Source organism: Manis javanica, chromosome 14 (assembly GCF_040802235.1).
Source record: "Manis javanica isolate MJ-LG chromosome 14, MJ_LKY, whole genome shotgun sequence".
In the NCBI taxonomy this organism is placed as follows: Eukaryota; Metazoa; Chordata; class Mammalia; order Pholidota; family Manidae; genus Manis; species Manis javanica.
In genome coordinates, this window is record NC_133169.1 from 82,068,910 (window position 1) to 82,096,736 (window position 27,827).

The following is a 27,827-nucleotide window of genomic DNA, read 5'->3' on the forward strand; positions in this document are numbered from 1 at the left end:
GCGGTGGGAATGCTATATATTTTGGGCCTGCTGCTGAGAATGCCTCCATGGCCTTTGAACAAAAAACAAACCATGCTATGGAAATTGCCGGTAATTGTCTTTACCTACAGTTTCAGAGGGTGCACACCGGGCCGTGCGGTTGTGGGCGCCGTTTCATGCCGCGGTGCGCGTCCCCGGCTCTGCTTGGCACAAAGAGAATGGAACAGATCAGGGTTCAGATCTGCACACACCTGCGGTCTCTGCGAGGCAGCGAGGAGGGGTGCCATGCGGCAAGGCAACAATGGAAAGTTTCTCACCTGAGAAGTCCGTGCAAGAGCCAGGAGGCCTGGGGTCCTCCGGGAGGCTCACCTGCCCCCAGAAACAAGCAGTGTGGAGGCAACCAGCCCCCAGACCCCAGCCCGCTCCCACCTAGGAACCCCCCACCCTCCACCCCAAGCTGTTTTTTCATACGATTTCTTCATCATCAGCATTGAGGGATTCCTTTTACCCATTAAAAGGCAATACCTGCCTTCATCTATTGATAGTTCTCCTTGAAGAAAATGAACAAACAGAACTTTGAAGAACAGAGGTTTTTTTTTTCCAAAAATACACGTATTCTACAGATATGCCCTTCATTCACAGTGTAGGTACCCCGGGGTGTCCCTCAGAGAGCACTGGTATCGCCAGGGCAGCCCTGCTGCCAGAGGCCACGCCTTGGCCGTCCCCTGGCCTGTTAATCAGGACGCAGGCTGTTCCTGCAGGACTCGTGGAGGAAATCCCCGCAGTTCTGGGGGTTGCTCAGTGGACAATGTGGGATCTCTCACTCAGGAAGCCCATCCCCCGAGCTCAGTGGCCAGGCCCAGAGTAGGCCAGGAGTTACCCCTGGGGGGCCCACAGCCCCCTGAGCGTCCAGGCTCCCCGGGGGTCAGGAAGGCCCCCTAGCCTGTGAGTGCATCAGCCCCAAGGAAGGTCCGGGCCCCAGCCAGTCTGGGTGGGACAGCTGGGAGGGCGCTGACCAGGGGCGGAGGGGAGGAGAGGGAGGGTGTTTCAGGGACCCGAGGGCGATGTGGGAGGGAGAGACTGGGGAGGGCAGTGAGTGCACACTCAGGCACTTAGAGCCTCTCCGGTTTTGTTTTTTTAATCTTTTAATTGTGAGAAATAACACATCAGAAAAAAGCATAAATGTACAGTTAAAGGAATTATAGAGTGCAGCCACCTGCAGCCACCTCCAGGACCAACAGCTAGTACACAGCCTGCCCCCTGGAAACTCCCCAGACCTCACCCCTTCCCCTCCCTCCTCACGAAAGGTCCCCACGATCCCATTTTGGGGGATTTTTAGATAATCACTTCCAACTTCAGTTTTACGCCCTAAGCTTACCTCTCCAGACACCGCAGAAGAGTTCTGCGCGCCTCTGAACTGTATACAAAGGGAATCAATCATACAGACTCTTTCGGCTTCTTTTGCTCGGCCGCATGTTGAGGATCCTCCCGCGCTGCTGGGGAAGGTTTGGCTTCTTCATCACGGTGGTCACGGTGGTCACGCAGCCTGCCTCCTGGCCTACTTTGCTGCCCTGCCTCTCGGCTAGCAAGAAGCAGTGCCTGGGGAGCCCAGACTGCTCGCTCCCTTGAGCCAGCCGGTGGCACCAGGCCTTGCACAGGCCGTGTGGCTTTGCCCCGACTCAGTTGCTCCGGTGGGCTTTGCTCTGGGGGGACAGGCGAGAACAAAGAGCAGCAGCGTGCTCCTCACTTGGCCTGCAGAGCGTTTCAGGGGGCCCACTGGAGGCTGAGAGGACTTGAGCAGAGGCTCACCCCAGCTTCAGTGCAGACACGTGGCAGGGGTAGTGATGGCTGCCCTGCCGTCTCTGAGAACCAGCTAGACACTGGAAACAAGTGCCCAGGCATATCCAAAATGGGAAGCAGGTGGCTTCTTGGGACCAGATTTCCTAACATTCCATCCTCCTGCTTTACCCCCTCTCCAGTGCGCTTCCCATTTGAAGGAGGCTGAGCCTGTGGAGCCTATAACCCATGTGAAAACTGATATAAATTACAGCTCGCCCTCGCAGCCTGCCTGACTGGGATTTGGGCATCAACATTAAGGAAGGGCCACCCTGATGATAAGGTACAAGCACTGGCGAGAAGTGGGGAGGGCCAGGCAGCCCCCCGGCACGCTCCTCTCTGCTCCCTGATGGGTGCAGGGAGGAGCCAGGTCACCTCTCCCTGTCACCTTTGAAAACAGGCTCAGTGGAAGTTAGTGAGGCCGGCTCCCAAGTGCTGGGAGACTGACGGGTCACATCCTGTCTCATCAAGCCCCTACCCCCACCACATCAGCCGTCATGCCCATGTTCAGGCCCAGCTGGTTCGTACCGCCTGGTTTGGCTGTGCTGCTGGGGCTGCTGTCCTCCCGCGTACACAGGTTTTACCCTTCCCAGACCCCACGAGCTACCCTAACTCCCCATGAACTATTCCTGGGCACTTGGTTCAGAGACCCACTGACGTCCTGCGCCAGAACTCCCAGCATTCCTCCCCCTCTGAACCACACCAATCAGCCCTGTTTACGGAATGCCTGCATTGTTTTCAAATGGTTTCATGTGTGCAAGTCCCAAATCCCCAAATGGGGAAGGGGCGCAGGATTGAGGGGTAGGGATTGGCCAAGGCCCTGCTCCTCTCTGGGCCTCAGCGCTCCTATCTCTGAAAGAAAGTGACAGAGCCAGAGGCCTCCCCTACACACGCCCCTTACCCAGCCCTAAAGTGTATGGCCTGAGGACTGTGGTTTCAGGAAAAATAAGCACTGGACCATCCTCCCCACCCAGTCTCCACTCTACTGCCCTCAGCTGCCAGGAAACCCACTCCCACCAGCCCTCAGCTGGAGGTCGCAGCTCTTGGCCCCCACACCCAGCTCCACCCCCTGCCACTGAAGGCAGCAACGGGACAAACATCCTAAACCACTGAGTGTGTCTAAAAATACGGTGTTTTTGTCAGAGAACAATCTTCCACTTCCTTCAGACTTTGATCTCCACGTAACCCACGGAAGAGAAGACATACTTACAATAACAGTTTAAAGCTTTCATCTCACTTTGGGGGCTACCTCTCAAGGGCTTTGGACCTCCAGCTGGTGGCGGTACCCCCAAGGTGCTTCTGAGCATGCTCAGATTGTCTGCCATTGGCTTGGGGATGCCAGACTGACACATCTGCCCCCTGGGGATGACCTGGCTCAGGAAGAAAAGTCCGGGATAGACAAGCTTCTGCGGCACAAACTAGCCATGGAACCCAGTGCAGACTTACAAGATCTTCTACCACCTAAAATCTAGAAAGAAAATTAATGCTATGGGACAAGGTAGAATAAGTAAGGGCTCAAGTACAGAAATGGACTGGGAAAAAGGAATGGAGAGGTTAGTGCCAGCACGGTGCTCAGACAGAGTGGGACAAATAAGTATTTGTTGAACTTTCAAGGAATGTTTCTAAAAGGTGAGATCAGGAAAGTTCTTCCCACAGCCTTGCAAGCTGGGCTTTGGAAGGATGCTGATAGTTGGGGATGGAGGAGTAAGGGATTTCCTGGCAGAAGAACAGCATAGGCAGAGGTCAGCCACACACTGAACCAAAAAGCCCAAATCCACACCATATTTGGCAGAAACAGAGCTATGGGAACTCTCCCACCAGCTTGCAGACACATGAGCTGTTACTGCCCTGCTGGAAACACATGGATAGGCAGAAAGAACAGGGACGATGATAAAATGACATCTGTGAGCAGCAGCTGCATGCCAGGCATCATTCTAAGCACTGAACATGCAGGTCATTGTAACAGATCTGAGTCGTCATTATCTACATGTATTTTTCCTTTAAGGAAACAGTCTCAGAGAAGGGTTGTCCTTTGGTCCCTGGTCAAAGACAGGACTGGATTTGAACCCAGACAGCCCAGCTCCTAATCAATAAGGCCAAGCAGGCTCTGCTTAAGGTCTCAGGACCTGCTGATTTTGTGCTTGCTGAGCAAGACCCTGGTCTACCTGCTTGACTGGGTGCCAGGGAATAACCCCAGTGCTCCTTCAATCAGGCCTCCCTGGGGCCACGCCCTCTCTGCTCATTCCCTGTTAGGCCCCGAGCGGCCCTTGAGCTAAATGCTGCTGTTAGTTACCAAAACTAACTATCAAAAATAAGGTAACCGAGGCTCAGAGTGGTTAACTCACACACTTAGTAAGGACAGAATGGGCATTTGAACTCAGATCCACTTGACCCCAAATTCTGTACCCCTAACTTCTCTGCATCCTCTCTGGATCTCAACACCAGTCTAGGAATTCCAGACTGGGAGTAATTCAAACATGTCTGAAAAAGTCAAAATCTTATCATTTCCTAAAGACTTTAATAAAAGCAGAACATCTCACTTCAAAACAAAAAATTTATCAGCAAAACTGCCAAAGGGGCTCTAAGTCACTGTCTTGGGCTTCTCTCTGTTTTGGAAAGGAAGTTACGTGAGAGGGCTCCAGGGCAGGGGCCAGGCTAGAAGACCAAAGTTGGGGCTTTGCCCCTCACATGCTGTTCAGTCCTAGGGTAACATCTTGGCCTTTCTGGATCTGTTTCCTCATCAGGAAGATTGCGGGTTTCTCTGGGAGATCTCCAACACTGATTCTAGAGCCCCCCAGTCAAGCCAGGTCCTCTGGGCCACCCTGCAGAAGGAACAGGGAACTGCTGCATTTACAACATTGATGCACTTCAGTAAACTCACTACCAAGGTTTAGATTATCACAGATTTTCATTCAAGTCTTCTTACTTGGTTGTAGCCCTTGCTTCTTCTCAGGAACCAGTAGAACTTCTGGCATTTCCTTGTCTGATGGTCCATAGCTTTGACTAGAGTTTGCCAAAAGACACCTGCAGCAATCACAATATAAGGTGGTCAAGGGGACAGCAGGGGGAATACAGCCAATGATTCTGTAACATCTTTCTAGGTTGATAGATAGCAACCGCACTAGAGGGGGTGAGGATTTAATATTATGGGTAACTGTTAAACCACTGTGTTGTACATTTGAAATCAATATAAGATTGTATATTGATGATACTTTAATAATAATAATAATAATAATAAAGGACACCTGCAGCAAAGCCTCTTTTAAGCTAATGCACAACCATCCTTCCAAGGGATAAAGGTGATTTATAGATTCCTGACCCTGAGTCATAAATCTACTAGTGATCTTTTGTAGTTGGGAATGGCAGCTGCCCTGGCTCGTGGCAAACCCGAATGTTTCAGTGAGTCATCAGAGCACAGGTGCACCTCACTTGATAGAAAACTTCTCAATGTGAATGGAACCCACTTGAAATGCCCCGGGGAGGAAGCCATTCAGCTTGGGGAGGAGGGAGTAAGACCACTACCTATTTTTAATCACATTGGATTTTCATATACTGGGAGCACTGAGGTGTGGTGAGGAAGGTGTGTACAACGACAGGACTCACACACACACAGTGTGCATGTGTTTCCCTAGCATGTCCACATGTGTCCCATGTGAACATGCCCCCAGAGTCGTGCCATGATAGGCTTGCATGCGTGCACAGTGTGCCCACAGGGAGACAGGCCAGGCTGTCCCCACACGTGGCAGAACTGAGCATCCCATCTCAGTCCAAACCCTCCTGATCCGTGACCGTCGGGCGGCTGGCGATACCTTCCCACAGGGCCTGCCCAGGCCTCCGGATGTGGCTTCAGACTTCCCAGAGTTGGCAGAAGGATATACCGTCTATGCTCCTTACAGCAGGCTTCACAGCAGAGAACAGGCCTCATGCAGGGCGGAGACCTGCTCCCACAGAGCTCTGCCCAGACAGGACTGAGCCTTCCCCCCAGGAAGAGACAGCTGCTGGGCCAGCCCCCAGAGGGATAGGAAGTGGCCATGGCAGCCCTCTCCTGTTGGCTGTTCCCTATTTTAGGAAGCACTGTGGGAAACCTTTGAAGGTTCTCCAGCCAGAATCCCCTGCCTCACCTGAGAGTAACTCTTACTTTCCTATAATCCGCAGCTCCACCAGGTCCCCCATAGACCCGGGCTGTGTGATCCCAGACTGTTGGTGCCAGCAGCTGGGGGTGTGGGCAGCAGCTGCCCTGCTGCTTGCCTTAACGCAGAGTTGATAGGGCTGAGTGCTGCCTCATTCCTAGCAACACGGAGCATTTCCAGTTGGAGCTCTCGGAGCCTCCCTGCAAGGGTGCAGGTGTGCAAGTCCCAGCGAGCTCTGGGCCCGACCCCCAACTGCCTACCTGGGCAGATGGAGGGAGCACCCGACACATACCTGCCCTGCCTGTCCTCCCTTCTCCTCAGGGTCCAGCTCAGCTACTGGACCAACAGGGGAGCTTCTCCCAGTCCAAACTCCATGGTTATTCAAAGCAGAAGACTGAAAAGACATGAAACGGGCCAGCTGCCTCTGCACTCCACACCCAAGCCAGTGGACAGAATGTGGAGGAACCGCCCCAGGTCCCACAGCTGCCAGGTGCTGGGCAGAGCCCAAGGCTGCTGTGGGTTCCCGCCTGCGCTGGAAAGACCTGGGGCAACCCAAGGAAACATCTTCAGTTTTAGCCAGAGCTCCAGAGTCCCTTACACAGGCTGCATGAAGCAGGAGTAGCCCCACTTGGGAGCATTAGTTCCTCTAGGAGTCGAGCCTCCTTCCCCAGCACTTCAAAGGGGTGCACAGAACACCAACAGATGGGCCATGTAAAAAAGGTGCTGTGCTCAGTGCATTTGGAAAATCTGAGCTTTAATTTAAAAAATCAGATAGATTTCTTCTGAGCAGAACATCCCAGAGCCTTTATTCAACATGCAGATATGCATCTCCAGAATCCAAGGATGACGGGATAGGCTATTTCCTGATTAAACCTGAAGGTTTGCTCATGGACTTTATTACAAGCCTAGGGTTCATTGACATCACTGGGAGACCTGCTTCTGTGCCTGATGCCACCATTGCCTCGCGCCCCCCAGGGGCCCCAGTGAGCTGGGAGAGGCTGGGGAGGCCTGGCTACCAGCTGTGCTGTCTGGAAGGGCAGCCACTAGCCACAGGGGCTGCTCACATTTAAAGTAATTGACGTTTGATTTAATTTAAAATGCAGCTTCTCAGTCACAGTTGCTCATTTTAAGTGTTCAATGGGCACCCGTGGCTGGTGGCTACTGTACTGGACAGACAGCACAGCGAACATTTCCATCATTACAAAAAGTTGTAGTAGACAACACCGATGGGAGTCTCAGAGAGCCTAGGAGGCAAACCCAGAGCCACACGGTCACCCTAGGAAAGAGCCAGACCAGCTCTGGCCTGCGCCGGCCTGGAAATCTGAGAACCAGCCTCCCACGAGCGTCGGGCAGCCACGGACACCAGCAGCAGCTAAGTCAGATTCTACCCAAGTGGAGCAGAGGCGTGTCCCTGGGACGGCAGCAAGGGCGCCTGTCCTCTGCCTGGGGCCCGACTCCCGCACTCTGCCCTGCTCAGGGCCTTCCTGCCCAGCCCCCCTCAGGCCTCAGGGCACCGAGTGGGGAAGAAGGGGCTTTACTCCCTGCCATCTCTCTCTCTCTCTCTCACACAAACACACATGCTCCCATGTTCCCTGGAAAAGTCCCAGTCTCGGGGTGCTGACACTCCCTATGCGGTGACAAGGCACTAACGTGTTGCCTCTGCTCCCTACCAAGGCCATAGGCCCACAGCCTGACCGAGGAGCGCCAGCTCTGGGATTTGAAGCAGGTTCCAGAAGCTGCCTCCGCCAGGGCCGTCCGCATCCTCAGATCCCTCGTCCAGGGGTGCAGGGGTTGTGGGCCACCCAGTCTCTCCTGCATTCAAGCAACCAAGGGTACTATTTCCTTGCCCCTGCCATCCTCCAGATAGATGCCACAGGCCTCCCTCCATGTCGACTACTTGGGAAATGAAGAAAGGGGACCTGGCTTCCCCACGGATCCCGGGGCTCCTTGCTACCCAGGCCAGTCCTGTTCTGAGGCTGGTAGTCTCTGTGGCTGGGAAGCTGGTCTGGGGGTTGGCCTTAAGCAGGCCTGTGCCGAAGACCCCTGCCCACTGTACCACTGAGCTTCTGCTGAGAGAGATTCTAGACCCACAGATTGGAAAAGCTGTCCTACCTTTCAGCTCCCTGGGAATTGGCGCCCCACACAATGCCCAGAACAGCTGTCAGACCTGCTAGGTCTACTCAGGCCTCTTCCTGCCTGCCTCAGATCTGCAGACTTCCCTTACTGCTCCCCAGCTGGGGCCTCTGCCCTGCCCCAGGAAAAGGCATGCCAGGCACTCCTCCCCAGGTGAGCTGGCTAGGCTGGGAAGCCAGCCTCACGACCATGCAGGCATTCCATGTGGCTGTCCTGTCCTACCTAGAAGTAGATGGATGCACACATGGCTGCAGACATGCCCTGCCTAGACCTGCGCACTCAGGAAGCCACAGGCCTGTCCAAGAACATGAAGGCACAGCCCTGTTCTAGCTGCCCAGAGCTGGTTCCATTTGGAGCCGATAGGGCCACTGCATTACAAACTCCAAAGGGTACCACTGACATTACAGTCCATGTAAAGGACCCCTCGTGGAGTTGGGTGGTGTAAGCCTGGGGGGCCACATACAGCAACCCTGAACCAGGTGGATGGGATGGCACCTCCTGAGGAACAGGCCTGGCCATCTGTATTGCATGACGCCAAGTTTGACCCTTCTTCCCAGAGCGGCTGTGTCAACCCCAATTCCAGCCTCAGGGAGAGCAGCCCCAGGGCTTCCCCCAGGGGTCTCCCCTAGTTCCTCCATGAGCCCGTAACAGGCTTTAGCAGAGGAGAAGGGGCAGGGCAGAGGCCTGGAGCCTCCTGGCTCTCCGGCTCTTTCTCTAAAAAGGCATTTGGGTCATAGGCACACTTCTGTTATTCAATAAGCATTCTTACAAACTCATAAGAAGTCCAAGAACGCAGAAGAAAAATGGGCAAAGGACACAGAGGGGTCACAGATAAGGAACTGACAAAATGACTCCTAAACATACAAGAAGACTCTTGTCCTCTGTAAATGAAAAATGCAGATAACCCGACACCATCTTGCTCCTCTTGGCACGGGAAAGATCACGGGTTACAACATTAAGTGTTGGGGAGGCAGTGGTGGGCCCAGGGTCCTCGTAAGTGGGGACTGCCCCCAAGGAGGGCAACTTCACCATGACAAATGCACACCCGGCATTCCCACAGCTGGGAGTTAGCCCACAGCTATACTTGCAATTGTGAGCAATAGTGACTTTTTATGTTCACTGCAGCATTGGTTATTATCACAAATTTCAGAAACAATCTATATGACGGTTAAAACATGTTTAACTGTGGTTCATGCACGCAATGGAATATTATGCCCCTAATAAGGCGAAATGAGAGTGATCTCTATGTACTGATACAAAGCAATCCCCAAGATAAAAACAAAGTGTAGGACAATATGTTAATATGCTATTTGTAGCAGGAAAAAACAAGATTGCATACATATACGCTGGTAGATGCATGGACACTCTGAAAAGATACACAGAAGGGAGTGACAATGGCTGCCTCAGGGAAGGCTTGTTGGGGGAGGGGCGGGGAGAAGGGAAGAAAGGAAACTTAATTTTCACTGCTTAGCTGTTTGCACCTGTGGGTAAAATTGTAATATTTCCAAAATATCTCGCCTGACCTTAGTGCATCTGCGTCCTCAGGGAGTATGGCTTTAGTGCGTCTGCATATCGATAGGTGTTCCTTAGGGGTGGAGAAAGCTCATCTCCGTATCAATGAGTAATTACCTGGGCAACAGAGGGCTTATCTGAACCTCAGAGGGGAGGAGGAGGGCTGGTTTTGCTTCTGGCTGAGCAAGAGAGTCGGCCCTGGACTGCAGTTTGTAAGCAATAAACGGGTTTTAAACTTGATTTCTCCCTTTGACTGATTTTGGTTTTAGAGGCATTTTGCCCCAGGGTGTCCTGTTCCTGGACCTCTTAAAGTTTGTCCCATTACCTGTGTAGTCTTTTCAAAAGATAAATAGCCTTAAATATAATAAAACCCTCTTGAGGCACACACACTTCCCATTCCCTGCCCTAAGGCTGACCCAAACTCCACTCTCTCGTGTATTTCCCCCAAATTGCTTTTCTCTTTGGCCCCAGAAGCCCCTTGCAGATGACATGGACAGCCCAGGAGAGTTCAGCCTCCCTCCTTCGGTGGTGCCCTACAGGCTGCAAGGTGCTGCTTGGGGGACCAGGTGGAGGAGTGGGTGGATTTCTGCCCCCCTTCAGGGAAAAGAGGCAAGGCCAGAAGCCAGAAGCATTCTTTCTTTCATTTTTTCCAGCATTCAGATTTCTGCAATTGATTTTTTCCCCCCATATTTTTTCATTGTGGTAAAAAACATATTAACATGCAATTTACCATATTAAGCCTTCTCATGGTACAGTTCAGTAGTGTTAAGTATATCCGCATTTTTATGCAAAGATCTCTAAAAGTTGTTCATCTCAACACTGAACCTCGATGCCCACTAAACACTGATTCTCCTTCCTTCTCCCTCCAGCTCTTGGCAACCACCTTTCTACATCTGCTTCGGCTCCAGAAATACTTTTGATCCCTGCTGGTGCACAGGCCCAGGGCCAAAGTGGGACCTGGTAGAGTGAATGCCTGTCCTTCACAGCCCAGGCAACCCCGTCCTGCCCTCCACAGAGGCAGCATAGCATCGAGGTTGAGAGCATGGTCATTCCAGCTTTCCGCTCACAAGGCTGAATGTCTGTGAGCGAGTCACAGCCTGTTTCAAGCTCAGTAAAATGTCAACTCAGTCAAATAATGGTGCCTTTCTCTTCATGGAATTGGAGGAGGCAGAACACATTAGGTGAGTAACCTGGCCCATAGCACAGGCTCAGCAAATGTTGGCTTTGATCAGCATGATCATTGGAAGAGCTCAGATTTTGGTTCCAATTTTCCAGATCTGGGCATCTGGGCGTCCATCTGCCCACTGCCTGGGACTGACACTGCTGTTCTGGGGGGGATGCCCTGCCCTATGCAATGTCAGAGCCTTTCCAGGGCCTTGAGAAATATTCCTGGAAGAAAGAGGGGTAAGTCTCGGTCACCACAAGTTATCAGGAAAGTCCCTGCAAAGTGCTTAACCTGGGGTCTGGAGCTGGATGCAGACCTGGGCACGTGTGGGTGTTTTCCCTGAGAAAGGGCCCCCACTTTCCGCAGATCCTCAGAGGGGCCACAGTCTGCCACAAACGCCGAACCCTGCTGCCTTGGCTCTCCCTGCACCCTTCTCCGCAAGGGGGGCTCTCCCCCAGGCCTGACCACCCAACACAAGCCCACACAGGGCAGCCCAGGCTCAGAGCCAGGTGGAAATGGGTCTGGGGTGACTTGCTTGTAAACGGTGCACTAGTGTGAGTGAGTCAGTCCCCACAGCACATCAACTCTGGGTGAATGGTCACATTGACTCCACGGACCCTTAAAGCTTAAGATGAGATCCCGGTGGGCTTCACACCGCTCTCCCAGTCCTCCAGCCAGCTATTACTGAAGAGAGATGCTCCCTCCGGAGTCTGAAGAGAGGTGCAGCAGAGCAGATCTGGCAATAACGGGAAACACCCACTGTGCAGACCAGGGTTTGGCAAGTTACAAAACAGCATACTATGCAGCTCGGTTTCATAAAAAAAGCAAACATGCATATATGCATGGAAAAGAAAGTCGGAAGGAAGTATGTAAAAGCTTAACAGGGGTTAACTCTGGATACTGAAATTACAGGCTGTGTTTCTCTTATTTTCGACAGTGACTATGTATTACATTTTAACTCAGTGGTTTTTTCAAATGGGGGTAATTCTGTCCCCAAGGGGACATTTGGGAACATCTGGAGACACTTTTGTGTCACAACAGTGGGGGAGGGTGTGGGCATGCTACTGGCTAGAGGTCCAGGATGCTACCAGCCAGGCTACAATGCACAGGGCAGCCCCCGCAACCGGGAGCAATCTGGCTGAGAATGTTACTAGTGCCAAGATCGAGAAACCCTGAGAAAAGCATCAAAACTTACTCTTAACAGAGAAACAGTGCTGGGCAGGCAAGAGGGGCTAAGCCAGTTTAGCCTGCCCACAGCCTAAGTGGCAATCTCCTCTCACCTACCTCACCACGTTTCGATAGACGTTTATGGGCTCTCCAGCAGGTAAACTGAGGCCTGGCCAAGACGTGAACTTCCTGGGACCCAGCCCGTTGCTGGAGAGTCACAGCCCCAGCGTACACTCCCACCAGCATCTCCAGCCTCACCTGTCCCCCAAGAACATCCTCGTCTAATAAAAAGACATCAGCACAGGTTAGTACTGACTCTCGGGACCCTTAATACCACTGCATCAATGAAACCCCAAGTTTTCAAACATCCCTTTCCCAACATTTTGAAAATAGCATCCTGTTTTCTTTTCGAAGGAAACCCAGGTTCGACTGATCGACAATCATTATTTAACGTCAGAACTTGGTTTTGAAATTAATTTACAATAAAAGAAAAAGTCCGTGCTAAAGAATCTCTCTAATTATACCGTAAGGGTCCAGAATGGAAAACATTCAGGAGCACACAAGGCCCAACCAAGCTTATGAACTCTGTTTTGCCTCCAAAGTATCTGTATCTCAAAGCAACTTACTGAGGGTGAGCGGGGAAAGGCTTTTAAAATCAGATCAAGAGCCCAGAACAGCCACAACATAAAACTCTTTAAAATAAATCTTCAGATGATGAAACAGTGAGGGGGCGTTTCCGGTTGCAGCTGGGCAACAGGCATAGGGAAGCCACCTCTTCCTGGAAGCCCCCGTCCCCGCCCTTTTTAACCCCGGAGAGGTCATTCCAATGGCGGGAGAGGGCTGGTCCTGCCGCCCTCTTTATCCACATCACAGTGGAGGGGTTGCTGGTGGTTGGAGCCGGGGGCGGGTCTCTGGGCTGGTGAGGAGGGCAGGAACGGCAGCGCGCTTTTCTAGAATGAGGCTGACAACCACTGAAGGAGGTGGTTGTCTCACTTTCCCTGCAACTGCGGCTCAGGTTCCTGGGGGCTTTTCCCACTGGGACGCTCACAGAACAGGGCCTGCCATCACCAGGATTCCTTTCTCTTAGAGCAATTCTGTGCCAACCTCTGACACTGCCCCCTTCTCACTGTCCTACCTTCTGTGCCCAGATGGGTGGTGATGCTCTGTGTAGCCTGATCATCACATGGAGGCCCTTGGCCCCAAGTTCCTGGATGAACTTGGCCTAATTGTGTCCTCGGAGCCATAAGCAGCCTGCACAAGTACAGAGTTAAGGTCATGGTAACCAGGGCCAGCCCAGTGCCTACCCTCAGCCCCGGAGGCTCACCAGAAGGACTGAGGCAATGCAGCGGCAGCAAAGTCCACCTGTCCCCCAAGCACATCCTGCGGTCCAGAAGCAACATGAAAAAAACCCAGCCCAGCTGCTCCGTATGCACAGTTGTGTTTGTGGGCCTGTGATTCCGGAGCCTGTGTCTGTTCAGGAGCAGCAGGTGAGCCAGGCCCGGCTCCAGGCTCAGATTCTGCAGCATGATGGGCAAGGGGGTCAGGTACTGCGTGGGGTCCCCAGTGCAGGCGTGAAACTCGGAGGCAGAAGGGAAACAGAGCCTCATGAAGAGAAGATGGGGGGAGGGAAGGGAAAAGAGGTGCAGAGGTAGAGGACAGGCAGGAAAGACAGAACTGATGGAAACTTCCCAGCTCAGGGCCTGGCGTGCTTCAGGCCGAACTCAGACTCCTAGAAAGAGGGCTTTTCAGGGGAGTGTGATTTACCACCAAAAAGAGCCAGCACCTGGCTGGCCTAGCTTGGAGACTGTTCTGGCCTGCCCTCTGGTCACCACAGAATTGTCCCTCAATGGGACCAGCCTTTAATGTCTCAGAAGTTACAGAATTGTCCCTCAATGGGACCAGCCTTTAATGTCTCAGAAGTTAAAGCTGTCCAACTTCTCAGGGCCCTGCAGGTGCCTTTGGGAACACAGGAGGAGGCTGGGGCCCTTGGGGTCTCCACTTGCCCCACCGGCTCCTTTTCTCCTCTAAACAGCCTGGCACAGCCTGTGTGGAGCAGGACATCATGCCTGGGGGGGTCTCCCAGGGCCCTGACAGCTGCTAAACAGCCCCCACACTCCCTCGCTGAAGTCAGCCTTTCCCAGCCACCTTCCTTGTCTCACCAGAATCTCTGGCCCAGGCCCAGAGGTTGAGGCTGAGTGGGAAGGAGGCTGTCCCACTTCTCCCAGGCCTTGCTGATACAGCCTGGCCTGCTTGGCTGGCCCTGGGTCCCTCCAGCAGGCCCTGTGTGCCCAGCCCTGTGCATAGGCCACAGGTGGAGAAAACAGAAGCAGCAGGAGACTTTTTATTTGTTCATTTAGACTGTATGCCCCCTCTACTTCTCACAAGGATTTGAGGCCCCTGGGGAGTACTAAGTGCCCAGGGGTACAGATTCTAGCAGTGGCCTGGCATGCTTCCAGGAGGAGGAGGAGGTGGCAGTGGATTTCCTGGGGGGCAAGCCGGGTTGAGTATTTTCTGGAAGGCACAAACCAGCCAGAGCCGAGTCCGCTACACATCTTACCCAGCCTCTGGGTTTTGAGGGCACCCCCTCATTTACATATGATTTACATTCTATTTGCATGTGACACAAAAGATGGAAAATCCCCCTAACACCGGGCCTAAAAATTATAGTCCCTAACGCTTTGCTCCCATAGAGGCAGTACTAGGCGGGAGATGGGGTCCTGCCCAGGAGCTGGGCTCCTGCCTAGAGGCAACAGTTGCTATGAAGGTGTTGGCAGTAGCAGACACAGGCCTCGCAAAACAAGAGACTTTCACGTGTGACTCACACACTAAGAACCAGAAGCAAATTACAGTGTGAAAACCAGAGCTGACTGAGTCTTCTCCGGGGAATCCCCTCTAGCTCTCTCTCCGTTCCACTCCTTTAAAAAGCCCTGCATGGCCCAGTACTCTGGAGCCCTCCAGGAAAGTGCCATGCTGTCCCAGCCACGGTGGGCGGGTGCTGTGCCACCCAGGCTGGGTCCCTTGGCACTCTCTCCCAGGGCCCAAGGACTCAAAGTCTGACAAGGCAGAGAAATAGGCAGAAGTGGATTCATCCCAGAGGGGAGCCCAGGTGGGACCTCTGAGCAGGAGCCTCTCCATGCCCATCTTTTCCCCAGCCTGGCTTCCTTGTTCCAATACACTCTGTGAGCCACTGCATATTTTTCCAATAAAAAATGACTCTGCCCAAGGCCACCAAATCTGATTTTTGTTGCTTGTAAGCTGTAATCCCAACTGGCACATTCCCCATGATGGCGGATGTCCCAAAGGCCACCTTTAGCTCCCGACATACCCCAGGGTTTTCTGCCACCCCTCAGGAGACCAGCCGAGCTGCAAATCCTGCTCCTGCCAGCTACCAGTGGCCTGACCTTGGGGAGGAATTCCTCCCCTGAGCCCTTCATTGCCTCACCTGTAAAATAAAGCTGTTAATTAAGAAGCATAGGATTGGGGTAAAGACTAAATGAGTCAAGGAAGAGTTGACACATGAGTGAGACTCAGCAAACCTTAATTTCTTTTGTTATATTTCTTTGTAATTATGCCAACTTCTATTAATTCTTCTGATTGCTTTATTTCATTATGATTTTCATTGTTATTGCTAGAAGCAAGAATAACATGGTACACCCATGCCTTACCCCATAAAGTAGCAAAGCAGACACGATTATTCCCCCACTTTACAAAGAGGGAAACTGAGGCCCAGAGAAAGTGCCGTACATGGTGGGCTCCCAAGTCAGACTACCTGGATTAAAATTCCATCCCCCTCACTAGCAAGCTGTGTGACCTTGTGCCAAGTTACTTGTCCTCTCTGAGTCTCTTGTTTCCTTATCTGTAAAATGGGGGCAATCAGAGCAGCAGCCTCACTGGCTGGATATTAAGTAACACAAAGAATTATTCACTTTTTTGGATATGATAATAGCTTTGTGGTTATGTAAGAAAATGTCCGTATTTTTAGAAGTACATACTAAAGCATGCAAGGGTGAAATGATGCTATGTTTGGGATTTGCCTTAAAACATTTAATTGTAAAGAAGGGAAAGAAGGAAGGGAGGGATGGAGGAACGAGTGAAACAATTGTGGCAAAACCTTGATGAATGTGAAATTGGGAGGCTGGGATACGTATGGGTCCATTAATACTATTCTCTCTACCTTTGAGGTTTTTCATTAAAAATTTTTTTTAAAGACTACTTTCCTTACAGAGCTCTCGCGAGGTTTCGCGCTGCTGGCACAGGAGGCACTCGTAAAGGTGAGCTAAATGCTGTCACCGTTATGCTTGCTGTCCTGCCAGCTGAGCAGCTGAGCCACGGTCGTCGGGACTCCTGACCCCCAGGTTACTCTAAGGGACACCTGACACTGCCCCTCACTGTGTGTGCTCCCCAGCAGCACGTCACACAGCTCTGTCACCAGCAGCGACAGGCACAACAGCGACAGGAGCTCAGGCATGAAGCTCGGGAAAACTGGAGGCTGGCAGGTTCTCTTGAAGCCTGTCACCCCCATCAGGCCATGTGTAGAGACTTTCCTTTTTGACCCCCTTCTGGGGCTCAGCTGAACGGGCACATCTGGCCACCAGGTGTGCTCCAGAGCCCAGGTAAGCCCTGTCACAGCTTCCTGATGACTGAGGGAGACGAATCGCATGGCATGCCCTAGCATGCAGGGGTAGCAGCTGTGAGGGGACGCCACACCCAGTGTCCCAGCATCACCCTCCTTACCTCCCCGTCCCTGCAGTGCAGATACAACCTCTGCCAGAGCCAGCCACCAGGGGGTGCCAGTGTGCAGCCCCTGCAGCTCCCTGGCACCTCCCAGGCCTGGGAGGACGCAGGCTGTGGAGCCACCTGGTCGCTCTGAGTCAGGCAGGGAGCGAACTGCGTGTACTGGGGTGAGCTCCCAAGGACCACCTACCCCTAAAGTTTTTAATGCCACCTACATTTTTTTAAATAACATTAAATGGTTTACTTTTTAATCACAAAAGCAACTCTAGCTCAATACACTAAATGGATGCTTTGTGTCTTTGTTGCACATTTCAAGATCTCCTGAGTTTAGAGCAGAGGGCTCCTAAATTCTCTGGGCTGTGGAGTAGAGGAAGGAGTTCAACTGCCCTGTGAGGCCAGGCAGGTCTCTGCCTCTCCAGGCCTCCATTTCCCCTGCAATCTCCTGGGTCTCTCTGAGCTCTGGCAGTCTGGCTGTCAGTGCTCAGGGCTGGCCCAGGGAAAGTAGGCCAGGGGAGGACCACCCCAACTTCTCAAGGGGCCTGCACACCTGACACTCGGCCGTCAGGGCACTTTGTTACCCCAGGCCCTTGTCCATACAGTGTCATTCTCTGATTTCCTACCCACCCTCACCCACTCTCTTGGGGCCTTGGCACCCGCAGTGAACAAGACAGGCCCAGTCCTCCCTGTATCAGCATCACAGCCCAGCTCTCCATCTAGCCTGCCAGCTGGTGCCTGGGTACCTTTGGGACTTTCTGTGGGTGCAAAGGAAAGGCCAAAACAGCATTTCCCACGCTGGAGAGCAGGCGCATTGTGGGTCTGTCTCATGTACAAGTCCCAGCAACCAAAGGGGTTTTAAGTGCTTTCCCCGTGCAGATCTGAATCACATCTTTGAACACAAATGCGCGAGCTCAGCCGCAGGAGCATGAGTAGTTCAGGGACCAGCCAGGTCCCACCTCTACTATTTTGCAGGGGAAGGAGCTGGGCCAAAAGAGCTTTGGGACTTCTGTCCCTCTCCAGTTGGGGTCCTGGGGGCAGGGCTGAACAGGAGGCAGGGAGCATTTCTCTGCCTCCAAGAAAGAGGTAGGAATTCAAGCTAATCTCTGAGAGCCTGGTTCTCAGCTCTGCAATCCTGCCCTCCCAGAAACCACTTGCCAAGTACTGGCCTGCAGTCAGGATGGAAGAGCTGTTCCTGCCCTGGGCCTGCCACTGGGGAGCCATTGCATGGGCCGTTCCTATGGCCCAGCCGGCTGAGACTGAAGAAACCCCCACCCGGGCCAGAGGGGCTGTTAGTTCAGAAGGGGAGTTTTTGGCCACAGACCTGGTCCCAGATGAATCAGGATGAGCAGTGGGGCCCCACGAAAGCCTTTTCTCATCCCTCATCTTGTCAGGATCCACCATGTGCCCATTTTCCCAGGGGCCCAAGAAGTGAGATGACTTGCTTATAGTCAGAGGGCTCAGCTATGCTAGAAGCTCCCTCCCTCAGTGGGGCAGCCCTGAAAAGGGGGAGAATGCTGGAGAGAAGAATGGGTGGGTCACGGCCCAAATGGGGCTTCATATGCAGGGCTAAAGGCACCACATCCTACAGTTAGAACAGCAAAAAGAATCTCCAGTTCAAAGGGGTGCCCTCACCCCCAGATGCTGCTATCAGAGCTGGGTCCACCTGGGGGGCCCTCAGCCTGCTGGAAGCAGGGGCAGGGAGACTGGGGGTATAGTGGGAAGTTGCTTTTCAACCAGGCCCCCACCCATCTCCTGCTTCAGTGTCTTCCAAAACCATGGGCTATGAGGAGAAAGAAGAGAAAAGAGGGAAAGGAGAGGAGTTCTAAAGTTATAAAAACAAGACAAAGCCTGGCCAGAAGGGGAAAGAAACCCTTTAAAATGTCGGTGATAATCAAAAAGCCGTGAACAAAGAGTAAAAAGAGCAAAGCGGACGAGGAAAACCGCAGCCGTCAGCAGAGGTCCCCCAGTGACCCCAAGGTGAAGAGATGCACTTTCACCTCTGCACAGGGGAGGCTGGCTCTGGGGAACCGGCCCCGCCACCCCCAGGTCCTGGGACAGCTCCAGAGGATGGAGGCATGACAGGTCTGGGGCTCTGTCTCCAGGAAACAGAGCGCCTTCCCCCCAGATGAGACAAAGCTCTGATGCTCCACCTTCGGGACATTGGACCCACCCCCTGGCAGAGAGCTCCTGAGGACATCCTGGCACCAGGAGAGGCTGGGGAAGAATCAGTACAGGGGTAAATGAATTAGCACATGACGCTCTGCACCCCTGAGCACCCTCCATCAGAAGCCCTGGAGGTTGTGACTCTGCTCACCCAGTAGCCAGTAACACCATCTCCCCTGACCACTTTCTGAGGAGTTGAAGGAGGACATGGGGGCCTCCACCAACTAGGAGTTCCTTCTGTCCCCCCGCACGGTCCTCCCACAAGAAAGAGGAGACATCTCTGTGGGCTGCAGAGCCAGAGTTAATTTGGAGCCCTAGGGGGTTGAGCTGTGTGACCTTGGGCCAGTCACTTTCTCTCTCTGAGCCCCAGTTTCCTCATCTGTAAAATGGGGTTAAAAGACCAATGTCTCAGGGTTATTGTGAGGATCAGAGGAGATAACAGATAGGAAGGAGTTTTGTAAATATTAAAGTGCAAGTGTCTGGAGACTTTCTTGGGCCCAACATATATTTACTGGCCATCTGCGCTCTGCCAGGCCCTGGCACAGCCCCAGGGACACAGCCACAAACAGGGCAGAGGAGTCCTGCCGGGACAGGAGAGAAAACGGGGGTGAGCAGGATACGCTAGAGCCACAGCTCACCTCCCCCACACCAGAGAAACCCTGCAGGGAGCCCAGGTCCCCCTGCTCCCGCCCCTTGTCCCTGGAGGCTATCCGGGGTGGCCAGGCTCCCTCAGCATGTCACCACCGAGGCAAACCCAGCCAGCCCAGACCTCCACCGCCTCCAGGACCCCACAGCGGAGATTACTCAGCCGGAGGAAGCAGGGCTGCAGTTTGTGATCAGAGTCCCTCAGCAACGTTTCCCCAGATTAGTAAGAAGAATCTCTCCCTGGTAGCTGCCGTGAGATGGGGCTGGGCCTGAGCAAGGAGGGGACAGGCTTCTCTGACCCCCTCTACCCCCAAACCCACCGATCCATTGTCACCCTGCTCCCATGGGCACTTCACCACCTGGAGCAGCTGCAAACTCTTGATTTGGCAGAGCTGAGTGGTTAGGAGCCCAGGTCCGGGAGACAGCCCAACCTGAGTCTAAGCCTCAGCTAATGCCTCCCACCAGCTGTGTGACCTTGGGCGAGGAACTTGACCTTCGCAGATTCACTTCCCCTAATAACAGTATTTCCAACCTCATTAGGCTTTTGTGAAGACTAAACAAAGTGATTGATGCAGAGCCCCTTGCATATCGCTGGGCATTTGTGAGTGGCTTGATTAATTTTTATCTCTTTAACAAGTACTGAAATGGTACTTCCTATGGACTGCAAACTATTCCAAGTATTTTACAAATGATAACTTCCTTAATCCTTATGAGAACCCAATGAGATAAGTATTATCATCGTTCCATCTTACAGATGAGAAAACTGAAGCACAGAGAGGTTAAGTGACTTGCCCAAAGTCACAGAGCTACCTACTGGCAGAGGTGAAATTGAAACCCAGGCTCTCTCCTCTCCTCCTTCTTCCCATCTTTCTCCTTGCAGCCCCTGGTTTTAGAAGTTGAAGCAAGTGAGAGGAGGCTGAACTTAAGAACAAGCCCACTCCCATCACCAATCTCTGTCCTCCCTGACCCCAGCAGGCCTGAGTGGGACACCTGGGCACAGAATGGGCACAGGCTCCATGCTGACAGGCCCTGCACTAAACTGCCTCCCCAAAAAGGTGATGTTGTTTTTACTAATCCCCTTGAGGTCAGCCTCATACAGCAACCCTTCCCTCCAGCCTCCAGCCCCAGTTTGGAGCCAAAGGTGTCCAAGACCCGGCGCTCACACTCACCTCGGTGCCTGTCATGGCTCAGATGCCTGCCGTGGGCTCCGCTGGGCCGAGCGAGGGGCAGAGCTGCACAGGAAGCATAAAGGACTGCCCACAGCCTCAGAGGAGCCTTGAGGGTGGAAGCCCCCTTAGCAGCTTCCCCTCCTCGGGAGCCCCCAGCCTCTGCTCGCACACCTCTGGTGACAGGGAGCTCAGCGCCTCTGTCCACAGCATAGGCGGGCCATGGTTGGCCAGTTCTGACTGGTAGACGTGCTTCCTCAAGCTGAGATGAAATCTCTCCGTGTAATTTCCTCCCATTAGTCCTGTCTCTGCCCTCAGGCCCCACCGGCCAGCCGGCTCCCTCCCGGCCTGCAGACATCTGGAGTTGGCCATCTCTTGGCTGGAGGAGTCTCCACTTGGGCTGAAAGCAGCTGGTGGCCTCTCTGCCTCCTCGGAAAGCAGGGTTCCTGGGGCCTTCCCCAGCCTGGGCTCCCCTCTCTGCTCACTCCTAGCAAGGGCTGCAGGATTTCAGGGACAGCCTCTGCTGAGCACTTTGAAGGGTCCGGTCCCCAGCCCAGCTCTGCCAGCTGGGGGCAACAGTAATGATTGACCCTGGATATCACTTAGCAAGCACCCAATCTGTACTGGACATGGGGCTAAGTACTTTATAAGTAAGAACTCATCCCATCTTCCCAGCACTTTGCCCCCACTTAACAATGAGGAAACAAAGGCTCCGGGCGGGAGGTGACTCACCCAGGGTCCTACCCACAATGAGAAAGTGGAGAAGCCCCAGTTCACACAGAGGCTGTGAGTTTCAAGCCCAGCTCTTGACCACCAGACAACAAAGACAGCAATCGAGGGACAGGAGACTCACTCTAGGAAACAGAGACCAAACAGCTCAGGAGAAACTGAATGGCACAAATTCTAAAGGCAACAGGAGTCTGGAAGGGAGAGGGATCCCTGTGTACATGAGCAGGTAGGAAGGCTTCCTGGATGAAGGAGAGAAACTTTGAAAAAACAAGGAATCCCAGGCACTGCAGAATTCCCAACTAACAAACCAGTGGGAATAGTCCCTGGGAGCTTGAGGAACTGAGGTGGGTTGGCCTTTACATAGCAGCTCCATCTCACGGGCAGCAGGCATTTGCTAAGCTCCACAGCATGCTTGGCCCGTGTTAGCACTTGGCAAGGGCTCAGATCAAGGTTCCTTGATCCCAAGAGGCTTCAGTGGAGCAGGAGTGAAGACTGTTTAGAGCTGTGATGACCAGTTTGGGACTCGACTGTTGCTAATACCCTGCCTATTAGGGGCACAACTTAGAGCATGACTTGAATGAGAAGTGCTGCACCTCCTGAAACCAGGGCTACCCATTCCCCAGAAGATTTTCAGAGGAACCATGTTCTTTGGAAAATCATACATGGAAAAATAGTTTTATGTGAGACTCTTGCCTAAAGGAGGTGAGGCAGGAGTTCTCTATTGCAGGACTTCTCAGAGACTTTCCTGGCTTTGTGCCTTGGAACTGGCGATGCCTATGGGTCTGGCTTAGTCTCTGCAAGTTCCTACCCCCAGATCCTGTTCCTCCTTCTCCCACCATCCAACTACCTAGAAATAAGGGGGCACCTCCACAGGCACTGAGCTAGGAAAGCCTTGAAGCCCAGTGCAAGAAGGTTGACTGTGTACCCAGGAGTCTGTTCTAGAAGGGGGCAAACAGAGAGAGCCAGCGTCAGGGAGGGGGTACTCAGGAGCAATTGTCACAGGTAGTAGGGGGTGAGGGCTGTAGGAACTGAGACATGAAGATGTGCTATTCTGAGCAAGGCTCGAGAGATGGCCAAACTCTCCCCCAGGATCCTGACCCCAGGGACCCTATGGGGGTAAAGTCCACCATAAGCCAGAGTTGGAGCTATTGCTCCAACTAATGATGGCCCTGTCCTCTTAAATCCTACTTGCCTCCTAGGCTGACCTTCTTCCTCTAGGAAGCCTTCCCTGACTGCCAGGCTTTGTGCCATGACATCCACACAACAGCCATGTTTCTGAACCCCTGGCTCCTGGAACCTCTGTCTGGCCTGATGTCCCCCATTAGAAGGCAAGTTCATTGAAAGCAGGTACTGGGCCTTCAACCTACTCCCCAGATTCTAGGTGATCATTGCACCCATCCATCTCTCCAACATCAGTCCATCCATCCATCCATCCATCCATCCATCCATCCAGTTAGTCATCCATCCCAAAATTTCTGAGCACTGCAGTTTGCCAGCTCTGTGCCAGGCCCTAGGGATAAGCAGCAAAGCCCTTACTGCTCCATAGCAAAGAGATGCCTAATGGTACTTTCTTAGTAAGACATGCCTATGTCAAGGTGTCTGTGGCTGTCCCCATACCCAAACAGGAGTTAGGTGAGCATATTGCTCTGAGAAGCTGCAGACGATCCCACGTGGACACTGGGCCTCAGTGTCCCCTGCTTCCTGTTGCATCGTGATGCCTCTTGTCTCTCACCTCTGGTCTCATTATTGTGGGTTCTTCACTGCATCCCTGAACTTGGGTAAGTGGCACTGGGCCCAGAGAAGGCAGGGGACTACCTTGAGTTCACCCAGTGGCCAAGGACCAGGGCACAGGCCTCCCACTACCCAGCTCTTAGGAGACCAGTGTGCCCGGTGGCACGGTGCCTGACACACAGCAGCGAGCCACTCCTGGTTTGCCTGTACTGCTGGCACCTTCAGGCCTCTGATTCCAGACCCCTTCCTGTGGAAACCTATTTATTCCTCCTAGTGAGTAAATCCCAGCTTCACTCATTAGTAACAGTGCCTGGTGCAATGTGGGAAATTAGCCCATGAGAAACTGTCATAACAAGCCATCCTAAGCTGTGGGGTAGCTCGTTCAGTCATCTCACCACCACCACCCCTCAAGCCAATTTCACCAAACTTCCTTGGGGTTTCATCAGGAATAGCTAAGAACTAGCTTTATTATTTAATTTTTATTTTAAGAGCAATTCTTGGTTATTGTATAAAATCTGGGTGTTGGGGTAAGAGGGAGAACCCACGGAAGATTATAAAGAAGGAAGAAATGACTCCAAACCCTTCTTGCTTCATTTGAAAGGCAGCTGCCTGGTACCTGACCCAGAACAGTTGCTTCACAGCAACCGTGTCTTTGCCATCCTGACCACCACGGCCACCCACACACGCACGCGCACAGACACGCAGTGAACTACGTAGTCTCCAGGGAGCAAACTGTGTTTCTAGTGACAAACCAGAGTGTGACCAGGCTTCGCCCAGAGACAGAAGGCTCCCCGGGAAGCTGTCCCGCCTGAGCTGGGAGCGCGCCTCCAGGCAGGGTTCTGCAGGCCCCAACAGGACACCAGGTGGGCTGGCAGCGGGAGGAGGCGCCACACCGAACCGCTCCCCGTGGTAATTTACCAGATCCATCTGGGGCTCCTTTTCTGGAAATGCCACATTTCAAGGGTCTCCCTGTTAGAAAAGGTCAGCAAGTTCACACAGGTCTTTCATGTTAAAGGAACTTGAAAGAAAAAGAAAGGAAATGTATATTTTCAGCATTAGCTGTGATTAAGTGGGCTCAGGCCATGAGAACACTTAGATGATTTACATGACGTTACATGAAGAGCCAATTAGTCTAACAACTTCCGAAAAATATCCAGCTCAAGAGCACCCATTTATTAGAGCGCTTGGAATGCACCAGGCCTCACGCTAAGCTCTTTCCTAGGATACACAATTCACTTCAGCCTCACTCCCATGGTACAAGGCAGGCTCAGGTGATACCCATTTTAGCCATGAGAAATTTGAGGCTCAGAGAGGGTCCATGAGTCATCTGAGGTCCCCAAGCTAGTAAATGGTAGGGCAGGAATGAAAACCCAAGTAGGTCCGCCTAAATCCAAAACCAAGACTCTTTTGCAGCTGCTCTCAATCCTCTTGAGCTCTGACTTTGTCCTGCAGCCACTATCTGAGAACAGCACATGCCCATGTGGCTCATTTGCATCAAGAGGAAGCCTCATTAAATCTCTAGCTCTGACCTGGGCTGTATGAGTCCAGAAGACGCTGGGGCCTCCCTGCAGCTGGCCCTGGTCCCAGAACCTCCTGGTCACCTCTCGGGGCGGGGGCGGGAGGCCATGGGGGAGGAGGTAGCCACCATAGATCCCGCTTACCACCTACTGGAAGAACCCCAGGGCCTGTTATCTCTGCATGGGATCTGAGTAAGTGCTAGGAGCAGGCAGTCTGGGGTGAGTCTAAGGAGAGGTGGCACAGGCTGAGGTTTGTCAGACTCAAGGGAGACCCTCTGAGCCCTCACCCAGCAAAGGGCTTTAGCCACCCTATACAGACCAACCAAGGAGATTCCATAAGCCCCTCAGTGGCCCTTCTGTGCAACCTGAGTCACACCGAGGTGGGACTCTATTGGTGACAGCTCTCTCATTACCATTTGCCTGCAAAGACCACAAAGCAAATAATGTGCTCCTCTGGAATGTTAGAGGTCATAATGAAACACTAGAGTGTGATAGTTAAGGTGCTGGCTCAGAGGTCAGACTGCCTGGGTTTGGAATTCTGATATCCTCACTTCCAAGCTGTGAGACCTTGAGTGACTTACTCAACCTCTCTGAGCTTTAGTTTACTCATTCATAAATGGGGATAATAGTCCCTGTGTCACAGAATTGGTATGACGACTAAATGAGATAATGTGTGTGAAGCTCTTGACATGATGCCTGGCACATAGCAATCACTGAGGAAGATGAAGGCATTGTGCAGATGGTGATGATGGAGTCAGTGCTGACCAGACGAAGGGCTGCTGCAGGGCCATACTTGCCCTATAGGGACAAGCCTGAGCTCCTTTGCTTCTCTATCTCTCCAAGCCCTAGAGCCTTCCAGGCCCAGATGAAACCTGCCTCTTCTGGGAGGCTGACCACTCCAGCCACACTGAGTTCACTGAGCTCCTGCCCATGGCCTACATAGACTAATCTAGCAACAAACTCAGCTCTAACTATTTCTCAGCTCCTCAAGCAGCCAATTATTCCTGGAGGGCAGGACTCCTTCTTCTGCTCCGCCCCTCTCCATGGCCTGAGACCAGGGTTAGGTAGGAGGCTTTCTCAGCAGGTCTGCAGGCTGATTTCAGTGTAGCTATGGATGCCTGAGCTGCCACCTGTCTCTGCCTCCCTTAGCCCTCTTCACACCACTCTTCTCCCTACTCACCTTCCCCCTCCCCTGGTTTCACCCAGCAGGGCAAGAGGTTGGAGCCATGACCCCATAAGGCAGTGGTTCCCAGACTCCAGGATTTCACAGCCCTATAAAATGTCCAAGAAATTGCCAGGGCTGGGGTGTGAATAGTGTGGCCAAGTTTTTCTTTTGCAAATAACAACATTCAAAAAATCAATTTCTCACCATCATTTTAGTAAAGAAAGGCTGTTTTCACACCAATAAAGCAAAAAGTTCATGATCTCTGATTAAGGCCTAATACTTTAAGCTGAAAAAATTTAGCCTTACTGAGAAAAACAGACCACCTCACTGTTGCCCTGACCTCTCCTTTCTCCATGGACTGGAGAAAACTTCAACCCCTACTGGCCTGTGCCTACTGGGACCTCATGGATCTGGGGGACCTTTGTCCTGAAGCAGGAAGCTCCTGCTAAGCTGAGGTCACACTCAAATGCAGGAGGATCATCCCCAAAGCCTTTGGTTTAGGCAATCCGTATTCCCACTCCGCTTTCCCAAAGCCAGACCCTACAACCTCAGGGGCTTAAGCTGGGGAGGCTGTGGGCCCCTCCTCCTGTACCCTCTCACAACTGACTGGGCCCTGTCTCCCCACCCGCAGTGGGGTGAGGTGAGACTGAGCAACAATCTCACACCCAGGGAAGGCACTGAGGGATCTAAAGGGCAGGGTCTAATCCATGTCTCCATCCACAAACTGAGCACTAGTGCCCAGCCCCCCTCCCAGCCCCCGGAAGGGAGGAAAAGTGGGCACTCTGGTACTGAGGTGGGGGCCGAGGCGCCCCGCTGGGCGAGCGCAGATAGTATCTGAACGCACAGGACGGCCTGGCTCTTTGATCTGCAGCCAGCCAGGCTGGGCCTGAACCCGGAGGGGAGGCGCAGCCCTCTTCCGGCCAGGCTTTGCACTGCCAGGGGTCCTGTGGAGGAGCTCTGAGCAGGAGAGGCGTCCAAGACACCCTCCCTTCCTCCCAAATGCGCTCTGCCCCGGCTGCTCTCAAGAGAGGCGGGAACGTCTACACTGAATCCAGCACAGAAACCTGCTGGGGCTTCGGCTCACTGCACAGCGCTCCGAGAGTGACGGTGTCTTTCTTAGGTGCAATGGCTGAGCAGAGGCCAAAGATGTTACGGAGGCCCGCGTGGACGGGACCCCAGGGGCCTTGTGGATGCGATGGAAGCCGGCGCTCGGCCTCGCGCTCCCCTGGCTACAGGCCGTGCAGCCTGTATCTTGCGAGGGCAGTCTCTGGGTCAATGGGCTCCGTGGGAATGCGACTTTCCGAGTTCAGTTGCTTCAGACTACCTACCGCTAGCGGCATCCCGCGGCCACGTGGCTGCCCAAAGCTTCGCATCCTGAGCGCGGGTCGCAGGAGTGAAACTGAGTGAGAAGAGCCGTAGAATGGTGGCGGCTATAGGATGGGCTGTGAGTGGGGGTGGAGTCCTTCTTCCTTGTATTCTTGGCTGAGTTCTTGCCTTTGAGTCACCACACGGCTGAGAGGCCCGTCACAGATGTATGAGCCTCGCATGCAAAAGGTGCTCAATACATGTGTGATGGTTATGTGCTTGTGTTGGCGCTGTTTGTGGGCGGCCTGGAAGGAGGTCCCAGATTGGCTTAGGGCTGGAGAATGGGGGCTGCCGGCCCCGGGTTCGAGCACGGCCTTGAGCAGCCCCTAAGGTCTAGGAAGCCGCGAGTTCCAAGCCCAGAACGTCCTGGGCTGGGGGCACAGACGCAGTTCACACCTTGGATCCCGTTCCAAACGACCCCAGGGTATAAAAGGACCCGCGCGCTCCGCAGCTCGGGGAGAAACCTGGGCGCGAGGAGGGAATCCCTTGTTGTAGGTGAGCAAGTGGGGTCAGGAGTCTCCTTCAGAGTCCCTGCAGTTCAGAATGGTGATGCTTTATCAGGCTAGCGTTATACGCCATGCAGAGCGAGCCCTTTAAGATTATGCCCACTGGACGCGTGCAGGCCTCTGGGGAGGAGGGCCGGGGCGGGGCGATTCAGCCCCGCCCACCCTCCGGGCCCGCCCCCGGCGCCCC

At 53.2% G+C, this 27,827-nt stretch overlaps 1 long non-coding RNA gene across 5 annotated transcripts; it reads right to left on the reverse strand.

The window, feature by feature from the left end:
* Positions 1-4,311: 4,311 nt before the first annotated feature.
* LOC140846126 (uncharacterized) lies at positions 4,312-27,777 on the reverse strand. 5 transcript variants are annotated; one of them, XR_012125028.1, is made up of 2 exons: positions 27,098-27,777; positions 4,312-4,839 (listed from the first exon to the last, which is right to left on the reverse strand). It is a non-coding gene; the product is annotated as an uncharacterized lncRNA (long non-coding RNA). The 5 variants fall into 5 exon arrangements; XR_012125027.1 differs by lacking the exon at positions 27,098-27,777 and adding an exon at positions 20,631-27,091; XR_012125031.1 differs by lacking the exon at positions 27,098-27,777 and adding an exon at positions 12,549-13,758.
* Between the last annotated feature and the right edge of the window lie 50 nt (positions 27,778-27,827).